The sequence below is a fragment of the Suricata suricatta genome, chromosome 14 (genome assembly GCF_006229205.1).
Source record: "Suricata suricatta isolate VVHF042 chromosome 14, meerkat_22Aug2017_6uvM2_HiC, whole genome shotgun sequence".
Taxonomy (NCBI): Eukaryota; Metazoa; Chordata; class Mammalia; order Carnivora; family Herpestidae; genus Suricata; species Suricata suricatta.
Window position 1 is genome coordinate 37,040,271 of NC_043713.1, and position 16,041 is coordinate 37,056,311.

General features: G+C 37.5%; 1 protein-coding gene across 23 annotated transcripts in view; it reads right to left on the reverse strand.

Moving 5' to 3' along the window:
- DTNA (dystrobrevin alpha) overlaps positions 1-12,253 on the reverse strand; it is a 255,612-nt gene extending 243,359 nt beyond the window's left edge. For all 23 annotated transcript variants that reach the window (XM_029921418.1, XM_029921412.1, XM_029921415.1 and 20 more), the window contains exon 1: positions 12,058-12,253. The gene's annotated coding sequence lies outside the window, so the exon portion shown is untranslated. The remainder of the gene's footprint in view (positions 1-12,057) is intronic.
- Positions 12,254-16,041: the final 3,788 nt, after the last annotated feature.

The following is a 16,041-nucleotide window of genomic DNA, read 5'->3' on the forward strand; positions in this document are numbered from 1 at the left end:
GGTAGCTTCATCACAGATTGGGGATGCCTTCTGGGTTCCCCCTAATTGGCTCAGAGCCATTTATGATTCAAATCATAGGGTTTTAGAGCCATAGGCACTTTCAGATTTACATTGCTATAATCCTCCATCTTGCATTTCACTATTTACTCAACAGAGCCACCTGAAAATAATCTTCCTCACTGAGTATCAAAACGGTACCTCTTTTGCCTTTCTGTCAACTATGGATCTAGTTGATCTACGCCATTCTATATTTTCTGACTTACTGATGCTGGATAAGGTAGTTTGTGTGAGTTGGTGAAGAAATGTTCCCAAATAACTCCAAAGTTGGAATGCTTATGGAACATTGACACAAGATGCCATGAGGCCATGAGAATAGACAAGAGGGACCCTTTAGGACAAACACTTCTGTGCTAAGCGTGCTGTTCCCCGTGGCAAACATGTCTTCCATCTCTCTTAACACACATTCACAATATTTCAGAAGAGCTAAAACTATGGGAAGATGACGAAGTGTGGTTTCCTTTTTATGTAAGCTTTGCTTAAAATATGCATTTTGGCTCTAGGGTAAAGAGTATTTAGCTTATAAAGAATTAAACTAAAAAAATATGGGAAACTCCTCCTCCCCAGTGGTGAAAATAATTTTCCATCTAACGCGGCATTGTGGAATCACTTAAATCTTCTAATGTTTTATGAGCAGACTATTGTAATGTTCTCGCTCTTCTCTGCCTCCATTCTTGATTTATTTGAAATCATCATCCAGGGTGATCAATTTCTTATAACCCTTGGTAACCACAGCTGTGCTTCTCAAAGGTGATTTGTAGTCAAACAAAGCTCTAAAGGATGCCATCTATGAGTTGGAAGAATGCAAAACTGTTGGATAGACATGGTGCATCTTCCTGGAAACTTGGAGAAGAAGACTTTGCTATTGAATCAAAGAAAGGCTTATTATGGACTAAAATGCAAATACATGAGGATTCAAAGAACTTGGCATACATGGCAGACCCCTTTGAACTCTGGCTCTATATCCTCCTGTGACTATGCATTCATTCTTTTTATTTTATTTTAATTTATTTATTTTTGCTTTATTTACTTTGGGGAAGGAGTTTGGATTTCAGAAGCACTAAATGCTCTAAGGAACGGAGAAAAAACCCTTGGAAAGATAGAAAAGACCTTCTCAGTACCCGCTGACCTCTCCAAAGTCATCTCCTTTCACTGTACCCTCAAACTCTAGAACACCAAACACATCATGCTGTTTCCTGTGTGTGCCCATGCTAGTTTTTCAATTGTCAATGCCCTCCCATATATATTTTTTTCTAATCTAGGTAACTCCCATTCACCTGTTTAGATCCAATATAGCTGTCACCTTCAGGACCTCTCTCGGCACCTTAACGCTTTATCATTTCCTACACTATGAGTAAATTATCACCATAGGTACCTGTCTTCCCAGGAAACTCCTCAAAGACAAAGACAGGGCAAGATGGAGGCCATTTAAAATGTCAAATACAGGATCTAACTCTGAGATTTAGGAATGTTTTACTTTAATATACAGGTTGTAGATCATGGAATTTTGACGTGAGTCTTGGTGATGACATGATAATAAAGAAGGACATGGTTCTTTTCTCTTTTCTTTGTTGTGAGTTTTTATTGTTGTGAAATAGTGAAAGAACATAGTAAACTAAATCTGATTTTTCTTTCATCTTGTACTTTGAAAATATATACCAAATTAGGATGTAGGAGACAGTATAGACTTTTTGATACCAAGACTTAAATTTGTTCTACTGAAGTTTCAGCTATATCAAAAAGATTTCTAAGGAATTAAAATAAAAAATAAAAAATCTGAGAGCCCTCCAGTGGTCAAAATAATATATGCAAATACAATCATTTATTCAATATCCCTCCTTCCAAAGAACGTAAAACATTTTACATAGTCTCGCTGCTGTAAAAATGCATGCTTTATTTTCTGACATCACTATTACATTCAATTGCTTTTTAGCAGTATAGGAAAACAGATGTTTATCCAGAATCATTTAAATAAACGACAGAAAACCGTGGCCCAATCCACTCACTTATCAATGAGAGATTTTGAGTAGTTGCTAGAATGCAATCATGTAAGGGAAATCCTGAAACTTGTCCAGACAGGAGTAATTTAATTCCTTCCATTGCAGCCATTGAGAGAAATGTGGCTGTATATTAAACCACCCAAGATAAAGAAAGGACGCTGTCAACCCTCGCTGTGTCTGCTTCTTCCATGCTCCCCTTAAGCGCAGAATTGTATTTTAATGTGTATATTCCTAGCCTTGTAAAAGCATAGTGTGTGTGTGTGTGTGTGTATGTGTGTTTCTAAATTGTAATTTTGATGGTTTACATAAGAAATGTGTTGGCTTCTCTTTTAGCAAATGCATATCTAACTAAGCCAGGCAGCAGTACTTTCCTCTGCTTCGTCTTCTGTTATCAGATTACCAGTAATGGTTTGGCAGAAAGCCTGGAGCAATGTCTTTGCCTTGAAAATTGTCAAGCTCGAACATTTACCCAAATGCTGCAGCACTGATTGGTGAGGGTATTTTGTTTGGTTTTGTTTTAATTAAATTCCTATATTACCTTATGAGAAAGTAAAGCTTGCTTAAAAAAACTCCGACACACATTTTAGATTCAAACATATCGTGTTTGATGCAGAATGAAGATTTTTATTTTTTGGAAATATAGAACAATATATTTAATTATTGCACTCCAAAATCTTTATAGGCCACCACCCCACTAGACCTGTGCTTATTGATTTCAAAAAGTTAGCAACATTAAAGGAGAAATGCTAAGAAAAAAACTCTGCCTTTCCATTTATTTCTCAGGATTTTTTTTACTTGTTTTCTAAATGTTTTAGACAGAAAGAAAATGTTCATCAGCTTCTTTTTTGTATGGTAATTTCTAAAGACCCATCATTTCAATGTTCCCAAGTTAAAAAAAAAGTCAAGTTCAGCTAGCATCTGTGAATGACCTTCAAGAAATTCAGCCTACTGCAAGAAATGTTATGGGCAATTCTCAGAAAGCATACTTTCACAGAATAAGTTATTGCCTAAGACAAAAGTGGGCATTTCTGGAAGCTACATTGTGTCTTTGAGGCCACTGGGGTACCATTTAGGAGACTGAAGCAATAATTTACCCTTGTGCAATGAAAAATGTAATGTAACTTGCACACCAGAATCCTTTGCCTCATTAAGTTAAACACTTCCCTCATGTCATTTTAAAGGAGAGATTATAATACTGTAAATCTAAGTAATTTAGATTTATGTTCGGGTGTCTGGCAAATGGTTACACAAGATATTTTTCAGCATTCCAAATGTTTTAGGTGCTAGGCAGTTTCAGAATGTAGATATAATTGGCTTTGTAATTTGGCAAACAATAGAGTGTTCTGCTGTGTGGCTGTTCAGAGTTGCAAAGGAGCAGCCCAGCAGAGCTGAGAGATCTTCAGACCCCCCCTGCAATGGATTTTTAGAGGTGTTGCTGACATCATTATGGCTTCTGAATCATATTAGAACCCCAGGGGAAAAATAAACAAAAATAAACCAGGGGAAAAATGTGTGCTAAGAACTGATACTACCCACACTTTGATGGAATGATTTCTCTATGATACAGAAAGAAGGTATATTTCCCAAATAGTTTTCTTTTGTTAAAGTGTACTGACAAAATATTATCTCTTACTTTTAAAATGGAGGAGGAGCACTGAAATGTTAGTAAATAAAAAGCAGAATAATACTACAAGAGTGGATGGGCTGACAAAAGGACACACGCTCCCTGGCACACCTGAACATCCTGATACTTATCGGTGAACCTAATATCTAGAATTTTCCTTGAGTACAGTTGCTGATAGCATAAAAGTCTGTGGAGCAATTGGTTCATTTAAGTGGTCACAGTGCTTACCTGAATATAACACACATTATAAAAAAAAGTGGACATTTTGTTTGTGTGTTAGTCTGTTAGTTGTCTTCTTGCCCTGAAAAATTCCCAAGATGGTAGCTTTAGTAGAGCATCTTTTGAAATCCAATGATTTATTTTTCCTTTTTTAAGTTTAAAGTTTTTGCACTTAAAGGAGGTGACCAAAAAAAAAATCAAGACACAGATGTTGAAGATTTCTTTTCGTGAGGTCATCATAAAGAAAGCATAACTAAATCGTATAAGTGAATAATAGGTAACCATACTTTAAAATGGAATAAGAGTTTTAGATGTTTGAATGAAAGGGATAAAATAGTACATATCCCCATGGAATACTGGATTCTGATGAATGTAGCCAATCTCCTTACAAATTATATGCCCGAGTGAAGCCAAACAAATATTACTGGATGCCTTATTAGTTTAACATTTAATTTCTGTTGATGCTTAAAATCAATGCCATTTATCAAGAAAATAGAAAGTAGCCAATGGTAAAGATATTTTTTGAAGTCGTTTAAAATTCTAAGCTTTATATTCTGAAAATATTACATGAGCTGCCACATTATCACTTTTAATTATTAATACAACAAACAAGGGGTCATTTAAACAAGAATTTACCAAGAGTATTAAAATGTGTATTAAAAAGTATGTTAAAAATATATATAAATATTGATATATGTTGATATGCATTGTGTTTATAGATAATTGAATAGTCTGTGTGTGTGTGTGTGTGTGTGTGTGTGTGTGTGTGTCTGTCTGTCTGTCTGTATGTATGTACATACAAGTTAGCTTGAGAAACACTGGGAAGAAGAAAATCAAATTTTAAGAACCCTAAATGCTGGCTGGGGTGCTTGGGTGGTTCAGTCGGTTAAGCGTCCAATTTAGGATTATGATCTCACAGTTTGTGAGTGCGACCTTTGCGTTGGGCTCTCTGCTGTCAGCCCAAAGCCTGCTTTGGATCCTCTGTCTCCTTCTCTCTCTGCCTGTCCCTCCCTCTCTCTCTCTTTCTCTCTCTCAAAATAAATAAATATTACAAAAAAAATTTTTTAAAGAACTCTTAATGCTAAGGATCACCTAAACCTCTGAAAGAGGGACATGGTATCCAGCATTTTCCAAATTCATTTCACCCAGGATAGTCACCTTTTATTTTCTTTTTGTATATGGCATTTCCTAGAATTGCTCCTCCCAAGAACATGGATTTCCTGATTTAAATTATTATCTGGAAGGTCTTAGAACATGCTTAATAATTTTCCAATTTTCAACCATCTCATTAATCTTCAGATTCTTCAGTTTTGCCTTGTTAGTGCTTAAAACTAAACGCAAAACAAAAAGTAGAGTATCGGAGTGGTATTAATCCTACTCAAAATGATGCATTTCTAACACGGAATATAGATCATCAAACCTCCGGGGGGGTTTTCCCAAAGCGTTGTCCTTTTATTTTGCCTTTTGGAGGTACTGGGGGCTAGGACTGTGATGGATTGTACTCCATTGCCTTTTTCTCCATTTTTCTGCTACACACGATCAGCTCTTAGAGATGGTAAAGTGTGAAGGGAATGTTTCACTTCTGCTCTCTACAATCTATAGGAATTGCCCTATCAGAGGCTCTTTTCCCAAGGCTGTTTATGGGGCAGGACCTCCTGAGAGAAAAGCACAAAGGCAGGTAACATGCTAGGGTCCAAAGGGCTGGAAAAGCAGTGACAGGAAAGGTCATGCACACTTGGGAGACAGCAAAAATTTAGGGATCCAAAAGCCTTTGTGGGGATGAGAGTCAAAGGAGGAAAAAAGAGAAAAAAACCAAGAGCATCTGTTTGCTACATATTGCCCAGGTACGTGTTCAGAGGTGTACAGTAGTTCCCCCTCAGCCACAGAATCCGGTCTAAGAGCCTTACTGGCGACAGTAACCCATCCCTCTACATACCATGGTTTTTCCTATACGTTCATACCTAGGATGAAGTTTAGTTTATAAATTAGGTTCACTAAGAGATTAACAATAATAACTAATAATAAAATAAAACAATTATAATACTCTACTGTAATAAAAGTTATATGAATGTGGTCTTTCTCTTTCACAGTATTTTATTATACTGTACTCAAAATTCTTTTTGTAATGATTTGAGATGATAAAATACCCGCATGAGGAGATGAAGGGAGGTGAGAAACAGAGACAGGCCACTACTGACCTTCTGACCATTCATCAGAAGGAGGATCAACTGACCACGGGTAATTAAAATTATGGAAAGCTAAGCCGTGGATAAGGTGGGAATACTGCCTAAGACCGAAGTCAAGATCATTATTCTTCTGGGGGCTTGGAACCACCTATCATTCATTAGGTTGGAATTTATGAGAGGTCTTTAGAAACATCCCAGCTCTTTTTCTTTTCAGGTATGTGATAGGATTATGTATCTCATCCAACTGAAGTCAGGTGTGACCATGCGACACGCTTTGGTCAAGGACCTGTGAGCACAGGGAACACAGGTCACTTCCAGGTGAAAGCACCAATGTGGGGAAGGGCCTGCGGCCAGGCCAACCCTCCATAGATAATTCGCATGAGTGGGAAGGAAACGTTGGCTTTTATAAGCCATGGAGATTTTGGGGGTGTTTGTTACCACAGGAAATCAAGCACAGTAATATCTATCTGGAGCACTGCCTATGTCTGTATCTTGGTTTGATCATATATAAAAGAAAATAACATATGTCTCTTACCTACAAAATAGTATAAAACATTGGATGAGGTTTAGAAGAGAATTGTTACACTTCTCTAAAGTGTTAAAAACAACATCTTTCAATGAGTAAATATGTTGCTACAAATGTGTAGCAATGAAAGACTAGGAAGTTCATATGCATTATAAGATAGATTTCATCCAATTAATTTCATTCAATTAATCTACATCTCTTAATACAGTTAGTAAAGGCATCTATATTCTTGAACTATGATTCAGTTCATTCATCCCTTCAGCACTCATAACTCTGTGTGCTACTACATTGCACAGGAATGGGACACAAAAAGTAAAGTGAGACTGAAAAACAAAAATAGTAAAAATAACTATTGCCCTCTTTAAAATACACAAAGCTTTAGAAAGTTTTCATGACTCAGGGTGTCTCTGAGTTTATGCCATTTTTATTTAGCAAGAATGCAAAGTCCGGCTTTATTTATGCAAATAAATGTACTTAGATTTTATATTAAGATACAGCACAGTTTCCAATGTGATAAAAATCCATGTTCAACTGTTAAAAAAATAATTTGTTTATTTCTTTTTAAACTATTCCTTAAAAAATATCTGCTAAATATAGATTTAAAAATTAAAGTAATCCCAAGACCCCTAAAACTTAGTTTTATGAGAGGAAGATACTAATAATTGCTAAAGAAAGGAAAAAATATTTTTAACAATATGGAGAGTAGCATAAATAAATTAAGAATATAAATTAAAGAGTAGAATAAAGCAATTTGTTAATTATATTCATTGTTTTAACATGGCATGCTCCAGTGATAATGTCCAGTGAAGGGGACAAAATAAATTTCTTAATCCAGACACATGTTAGGAGCTTGACAGAGCTTTACTGAATTAGTAAGACAAATGAGCTCAGCTACTTGAGAGCTATGATTTAAAATCAGCCAATTTTAAGAGTTAGTCTTAGTTGTTGTTGTTGTTGTTTTTTTTACTGTTGAGGTAAAAAGAAAGACCTACAATATTATATTTTCATATTTTGTTATAGAGAAGTCTGGGTTCTTATCTAGATACTGACTTTAAACATTTGATTAGATTCAAAGATTTTTGTATTTAAAATATCTATTTATTTTTATTTAAAATAAATTTGATCCCGTCTACATTAGGGTTTTTTTCTCTGTGGAGGTAAGAAAGCCCCATACGAGAAAAAATACAAGCCATGTTTCTTATTCTTCTAAATCTCAGGTGTCAGCATATCATAAATGGGTGATAAATTTATAAATGATCCGAGGAATATGAGGTTAGTTAAACATCCTGAGAATTAATAAGCTATATTTCCTCTTTCTCTGGTTCCCACCAACTATATTCAATTCTTAATAATTAAATGCAGCACTGTTTTTAAATTCACATAGCAAAATGAGATTAACAATTAAGTCCCTATAGTTTTCTAATGAAAATTGTCAGCCTCCTTTAAGATTTAAGACCACAATGTCCTATCACATAATCAACCAAAAGCAACCAACTGCTCTCCTTCTAGCATCACACTGTGATCTGAAAAACAATCCAGTGTTTTCCAATGGTTCAGATTCAAGCTAAATGAAGTGAGATTATTTTGGTCTAATTGTGTCCTATTGACTTTTTCCGTTGGTATTACTCAGCATTATGGGCTAGATCTGTTGCAACATGTCAGTTTTTCAACTCTATGCCTTTCTTTTTTATTGGGAATCTCTCTGACAATATACAGGTAATTTATCCTACTTAAACTTCTATGATCTCTCTTGTCATCACAGTGATTTTATAGAGTCTCATTAGGCAAAAATGGAAATAAATGGCCTCTTCCCCCTCAAATAATAAAAAATGCACACTCATTTTTAACTGACTCTACTTAACATAGAGGAACATTAATGATCATTATTCTAGACAAAGAGTCTAAGATCAACATAGTGATGTTTAGAATGAAAAACAAGAAAGCAAAAAAGGAATTGTTGTGAAAAAACTTCCTCATAATAGTTGTTTGTTCATTCCTTAAAATTAACTTGAATGGCTTCTATGTGTCCATTACTGAGAGTTCATAAATGAGCAAGAAAAGAATAGTGGGTGAGCTATACACATAAAGGAAGTACAGTGTAGGTGACTTACAAGGTCAACCTTGAAGAAGTAGGATTTAATCACAAAGGAGATGAACAATGGGTATTCTTGGGGGGAAATGTAGGTGGACTAGCACAGAGGTATGATGTTCTATGGAATATTCTGGAAGCAGAAATTATGTGCAATTAAAGTGTTAGTGAAAGCCAGTGAAGTAGTAGAGATGATGTTAGACAAACAAGTTGAAGTTTTGTTATAGACCTTTAAGACATACTAAGGGCTTTATTTTGGAGGAAACGGTGAGCCACTAGGGATTTTTAAGTAAAGGAGAAATCCATTCATGACTATGATTTTGAGAAGACAAGTGTTGATCTGGGATGGGAGATATGTTGGGGTGTAGACCTTAGGGGCAGGAGAACGACTGAGGTACCATCCTAACACCCCAGTGAGACGACGAAGAACTGAAGTAGAGCAGTTGCAAAGAGAATGGAAAGGAAGAAATTTATTTAAGACAATGTCTTAAATGTGGTGATACTGGATAAAGGCCAAGAGAAAGCAGGAGGAGTCAAGGTCAACAGCTGACAGGGTTGGTGGTGGGGTGGATTAGGGAGACTGAAGAGATGACTAAGGAAAGGGGCCAGCCAGGGACACATTAAAGGACTGTTAAGTATTGTTGACAGCCCCAGTAAGTCTGGGAAACACAGGAAACATGAATCCTCCATGTGTTTGCAAATTTCGCCAAAAAGCGATAATGAAAAATAAAAATCGGAACTACCTGAAATCATCAGTGATGTTAGCAGACTGCTTGATACTTTCTCTAGCATGAATGTATACTTATAAATACATAAAGTGACTATAAAAGCAGTAGAGTGAACTTCTTTTCCTGGTAACGGTAGTGAGATAATTTTAACCGACACTCCCACTGAGGTAACTAAAGATATTTAAAATATAAAAACAGCAAAGAGCCTAATATGATGGCGAGGTTTTCACACACAGAAACTTGGAAGGCCAGAACTCAAGAGAGGAAGCTTATCTTTGACAGCTTTTGTCCTTGGGCATGGGAGTATGAAGAAGAAAAGATCTGTGGAACCAGCCGTGCTTTGGGCAGCCTTACAGGTTTTGTGAGAACTGTGGTCCTCAGGTGTGGGCATTAATAAACAAACACAACTTTAACCTGGGGTCTCGAAAGGCCATATTTTCCTTCAGGGTAGGAGTGAATTCCAAATCAACGAAGCATTCAGGAAATCTTAGCAGTTGCACTTTGACAAAGATAATTCTGGTCTGATATTGCCCCCAGGTGCCTGGCAGAAGCAAAGTCCTTTCTGGGGGAAAACATCATCCCCACTAGGTCTCAATTTATTCTTACATGTGATTTTTAAAATACATTTGCAGCAGATAGTCAAAGATATCCAAGCAGCCAAGAAAATAAGACACCATGAGTAAGAACTGGCAGGAGCAATAATAATAGAAACAAATCCAGTAACACTTGAAATACTAGAATTAGTAGACAGATACTATAAAGCTACACATAGCATATAAAAGGAGATGAAGTGCAAACTTGACAAATTTCAGCACGGAACTTGAATAACAGTGATAGTAGCAGAGAAATACTTGTCCACCCCTTTCCTGTCAACACTATCTGGCCTGGTGGTTTAAAATTCCTACATTTTAGAATTAAATTTTTTGTGTTCTTTTTTGGCTTTCTTTTGACATACTGAAAAGCCTGATATAATTTTAGCTATATGTATAATTCAATCAGAAATATATTAGTTGAGTAAAAGGTAAGCCTACCCGCAAGTGTTTGTGTGTGTACATGTGTATCTGGTTAAGCACACACATGCTTGCACTCACAAATTTCTTGGAAACACTTCTGATTTCTGCCAGGCTCACTCCTACTGTCAACAGGTAAGGACCTAGCTAGGTAAAGAAAGCAAGGAGACTAGTAATCAATGTCACCAGGGAGAATTTACAAAGGTACCATCCACTTGTGGAGACATGAAATGAAAATTCATGACAATTTTCTTTGAAGACAAGTCTTGATGGCAAAAAAAGGAGTGTACTGAGCAGGGAGATTCATCAGGGGTCCAGAAGGAGGAGGAGGACTGGAAGGGAGGAGGGCAGGTGGGCAAGGGAAAGGAGGGTGGGGGCATCAAAACTGAGCCCTGTTAACTTCCCATTTTGTCTTGATCTTGCTGGATTATTCGGTAGTTGTGAAATCAAGTGATTCTATCAACAAATTGCTCGCTTTTCATTTTAGAAGAGTAACGCAGCATATTAGTTATTCTTATCAAAACTGAAAGATCCATGTGAAGTCATTCATTGTTTGTACTTGGTTTAGCCAACTTAGTTCATTAGAATCGGGTCTCTCTGACAAAGCAAAACCCAGCCAGTTACATCCAACAACTGTTCAGCCCCACACTGCAATAAGAACGTCAGCAGATTTATTTTCCCCATATAAAGTAGAATTTTCAATTCACACCATGTCCTCTGTGACTATTATGGACAGTATTTATTCAGAAGGAATGCTGAGCAAGTTTGGGAAAGCTGTCTCTAAGAGCAGAGCCGAGAGGTCATTCGACAAAATAAGAAACAAAACCTATACATGGTCAAAACATGAGGAGAACTAAGGTTTGTCATTCTTTCTTTTAAAAAAGAAAGCTCTGAAATCCTTAAAACCCAGCGTGGTAATAGCAAATTAGACAACTCTCCGTCCTCTACTCTCGAGCGCCATAAAATCAGAACGCCTCCATTCACTTAGCAAATATCAGCTTTTTTGGAGGAAGAGAAGCTGCTTGGAATTAATGAGGCAACATCAAAAAATAACTTCTATTAATAAATTGTTCTTTTCAATGGAAAACTGCCTTTTTTCCTATTTTTTAAAATAGATTATCTTCTAAAGGCTCCTATTCATTCCAACTCACCTTTGTACCACCTCTTTTTCCCTCCTTTTATTTATTTTTCCTTTTTTATTTCTTAAATTAGTAAGTGCCATTGCACCAGGCAAGGGAAATAACTCCATCTCTCAATAAAAACATCACATCCAGCCATATCACAAACACAGTAACATTCAGTGGGTGTTGTGACACATAACCACGAACACTGTAATTTAATAACTGCATGGTGTTTAAGGAGTTAACAGAGAAAAATGTAAGAAAGGGTAATAAAGCAAAACAAATTATAGACATGCAAGGTAAATTTCAAAACCAAGCTGAAATGCTCTAGTTCTTTCTGCTGCAAAACTTATAAAAGGCCAGATATCTCAAGACAAGAAAGTTACAGTTCTGGAAAGTCTTCATTATCACTTCTTCATTTACACAAATAAAAAGAAAAATTCCACATCAACCTTCCCAGAGAAGCAATGCACCTTAAAACCAATCTTTTCACTTACCCTACAGAATGTACATCATGAGCTCCTAAATCCTTTTAATTCCAGGACATCCAGAACATATATAAATTCTGAGCACATTCCCTTAAAAAACAAACTCTGACCAAATTGTTAATTACTACAGAGATCATAACAGAACTCTCTGCAATCCTGGGGAGGGATAGGAGTTTAAAATTCAGCTTCTAGATCCTGGTGTATACTGTGTCTATCTTTAACTTGAAAATGATTTGGTTTCACATTCCATTGAAGTCCCACTGGCAGATGCCTTTGGTAAGCTCACCAATGGCAGGCTTTCAAATGCCCTCCCTCCGCCCCCTCCTTCCTCCGACTGAGCTTCCGCTGTTACATCTAAAGCCCATTTACTCAGCTGTCTTTTTACCTGTCTCTGCGTGGGTAAAAGGAGATGCTTTCATTGATGGCTATTACGGAAACACTTGGAAGCTTAAGTCAGCCCGAGGACTCACTGTGCTTTCCCTCCTGCCATCCCCTCCCCCTTCTTACTGCCAGAAACCAACTGACTTCCAAACTTGGCTGTCTGAAAAAGAATGTTCTCTGATTGGCATTCTTGGAAGCAGAAAGGAAGGCAGCTCAAGTTCTGTTGCTCCCTCTGCGTGAAAAACTTCCCCAGGTACACATGATACAAACAAGTAAGTTTTGTGTGTGTGTGTGTGTGTGTGTGTGTGTGTGTGTTTTAAATTAACTTTGAGGAGAAAGGAGTGAATATTTGGGGACACGACAAATATATTTGATGTCACATAGCATTTAAGTTTTAATATCCACATGTAATTTTACCTATAATGGCTATGTATGCAGTAAAAAAAAAAAGCTAAATGGCAAATCTTGTGTTCAAAGTTGGATTTCCTTATTAGTAAATGGGCTGGGACCCTGTAGCGGAAGAAACAGTCACACTGCCTGCTTGACAGTATTCTGGTGCGCAGCTGTTCAGTCTGCGGCTTTTCTGTGAGAGAAAACCTTGCTCACACGAACTGTGGAAAAACTGATTTCAGTCCTCCTGTATTTTGTATTGCAAAGAGCAGAAGATGAGAGTGTAAGAACCACTTCTATCTCCCGGTCGAGTCGAGTCTCCTTTCCAGGACTGTCTTGCATACTTCGGTGAAGACTAGTGAGGATTACACACACACACACACACACACACACACACACACACACACACAAATAAATAAAAACTGAGTGAATGGAAATGAGACAAAGATACGTTTCTTCAAATATGGATGGACAGGGATTAATGATGGACAGTCCCTTCTAAGAACTACTAATAAACTTGTGTTTAATATTTAGTTAGTGGCCACCGGGGCCAAAAGATTTGCTGCTGCTGCTGCTGCTGGAAATAACTTACCTCTCATGTTCAAAACAGTAAATTTATTGTATGCCATTTTATGGACCAGACAGCTTCTTGAAAGGTCTGATAAAGGATTTATAATTCCAGCAATCAGACGAACCACAACCCTACGCATTTTGCATTTCCAAATCTCATCAGGCTGTGGCTGCCAAGTCCAGGCAAGTGTCAGCTGGATGGACTCGGGGTGGTGGTGTGCCTACAGATGCTCCTTGTAACTTGGACAGACATTTCAAAAATATTCAACGGCAAAGGGTTGCCTCCAAAAAGAAAGCTTTCACTTTGTGGTTGGTTTTACACTCTCTGATCGCGGTGGTCTCATACCACATCTGAACAAGACCATGTTAGGGAACCAGGAGTGAAAATCTGATTAACTGGCATCATGTTACCAGTTTACTCCGGTGATAATTTATTCTTGTATAGATTGGTGTCCTACCAGCTTGCTCACTCCTTAACCTGTTACTAGATGTCTTTTAAAAAAACTATAAGATGGTCACTTGGGTGACTCAGTCGGTTAAGCATCTGACTTTGGCTCAGGTCATGATCTTGTGGTCCTGGAGTTCCAGCCCTGTGTAGGGTTCTGTGCTGACTGCGCAAAGTCTGGAGCCTGCCTCAGATTCTGTCTCCCGGTCTCTCTGCCCCTCCCCCACTCTCACTCTCCCTTTTTCTCAAAAAAATAAAGATAAATAAACTTTAAAAAAATTAATAAAAAACTATAAGCTTTCCTTATTTTTATTCCCAAAGCAGATGGTCTTGGGGAAATTTCAAGCTATGTGCAAGGCTGATGGACGCATTCAGAAATAAATAGGGAAGAATAATCACTCACCCAGAGAGCTCATGTCCCCGTCCCTGTGTGTCTTTTTGCCTCTATCAAAACACTCCTCCCCAAGGCAATGGATGGTGTCAAAACACATGTGAACTAGGACCAGAAGAGAGTTGGCGGCAGGCCATCCGATTCACATTTAGCCACACTTTTCGCTTATGTTGTAAGCTGACTGAACGCTAGCATACAACTGACGCTCAAGAATGTTTTTTGAAACTGAAGAACTGCTCTTGCAAAAGTATATATTTTAACTTACGGAAAATTATTACCTGTTGGCTCACTGTATATATGGTTATATATTTTGCATTTATTTTAATGGTTTGGGGGGAAATATCTCTTTTCAACCCATTAACTTTAAGATTATATGAAGGGCACCTGTGTGGCTCAGTCAGTTAAGCCTCCGACTTCAGTTCAGGTCAGAACTCACGTTCGTGGGTTCGAGCCCCGTGTCAGGCTCTGTGCTGACAGCTAGCTCAGAGCCTGGAGCCTGCTTCCGGTTCTGTGTCTCCTTCTCTCTCTGCCCCTCCCCCCTCATGCTCTGTCTCTCTCTGTATCAAAAATAAAATTTAAAAAAATTTAAAAAAAAGATTATATGAAAGCTCTGTTAGGTACTGAGTACTTTTACTAAAGAAAAGAAATCATAAATGTTGTGTCTGTGATTAGATCTCAATACCAACAGGGCAAATATTGCTAAGATCATTTCTGTCGAGCTTACTGGCTTCTAAGAAAAATAGAGAAAAGAGAAAATGTTAGGTCCTTCAAATATTTCATATTAGCTAGTGAACTGGAATAGTTTTCTTTATTAAATTGTTATTGGCCATTCCTTACAGCGCAACATTGACCAACCAGGTGTCTCCTTGGGCTCCCAACTTTACCTCCCCTTATATTTTCATTTGTGCCCACCATGGACATTTTATCTTATTTTTAAATTTTTTAATGTTTTTATTTATTTTTGAGAGAGACAGAGACCAAGTGGGAGAGGGACAGAGAAAGAGGGAGACATAGAATCTGAAGCAGGCTCCAGGCTCTGAGCTGTCAGCACAGAGCCCAATGCAGGGCTCGAACTCATGAACCATGAGATCATGACCTGAGCCGAAGACAGACACTTAACTGACTGAGCCAACCAGAGGCCCCAGATCATGGAAATTTTAGAACAGCTTGAATTAGTCCAACTCCAAGGCTGAGTGAGCACAATGGGAATTTTTTTCTTCTTTTTTTTTCCACCCAACCTTCACATGGTAATTGATAAGATTTATAATTGCTAGAATTTAGTCTTTACCATGAGTAAATGTTATTTTTCTCGTTCATAAGCACTAACATGAGAGTAAGGATTTGATCAGAAAAATAGCTTCCAGGGCTCGCTTCCAAAGAAAACTGGGCATGTAACAGACAGATCAAATACCCTTGATTTATCAAGAACAAGCAGTTAATCTTTGCTTCATTCTCCAGAAATAGACTGTATCAGCACAGTACTGTGCATGGTAAATGCTGGTAGCAGGCTCTTTGCAGGAGTAGGGTGTTCAAACTCAGATCTTAGTTGATGGGTAAAGCATCCATGTGTACAAAGAATCTGGTTATTGGAAAGCAAACGGTCCTCGTTAATTCTTCCTTGCTGGTATCCTTAACAGACTAGCATAACTAATATTCTCAGGATAACAGTTACGCAGATGACTTTTTGGTCTTTTGTATATAATTTATTTTTTAAATGCATACTACTTGTAATACATTGTATTTGTGTCCCCCCCAAATCCATATATTGAAACACAATCTGCAATGTGATGGCATTTGGAATAAGGGCCTTTGGAAG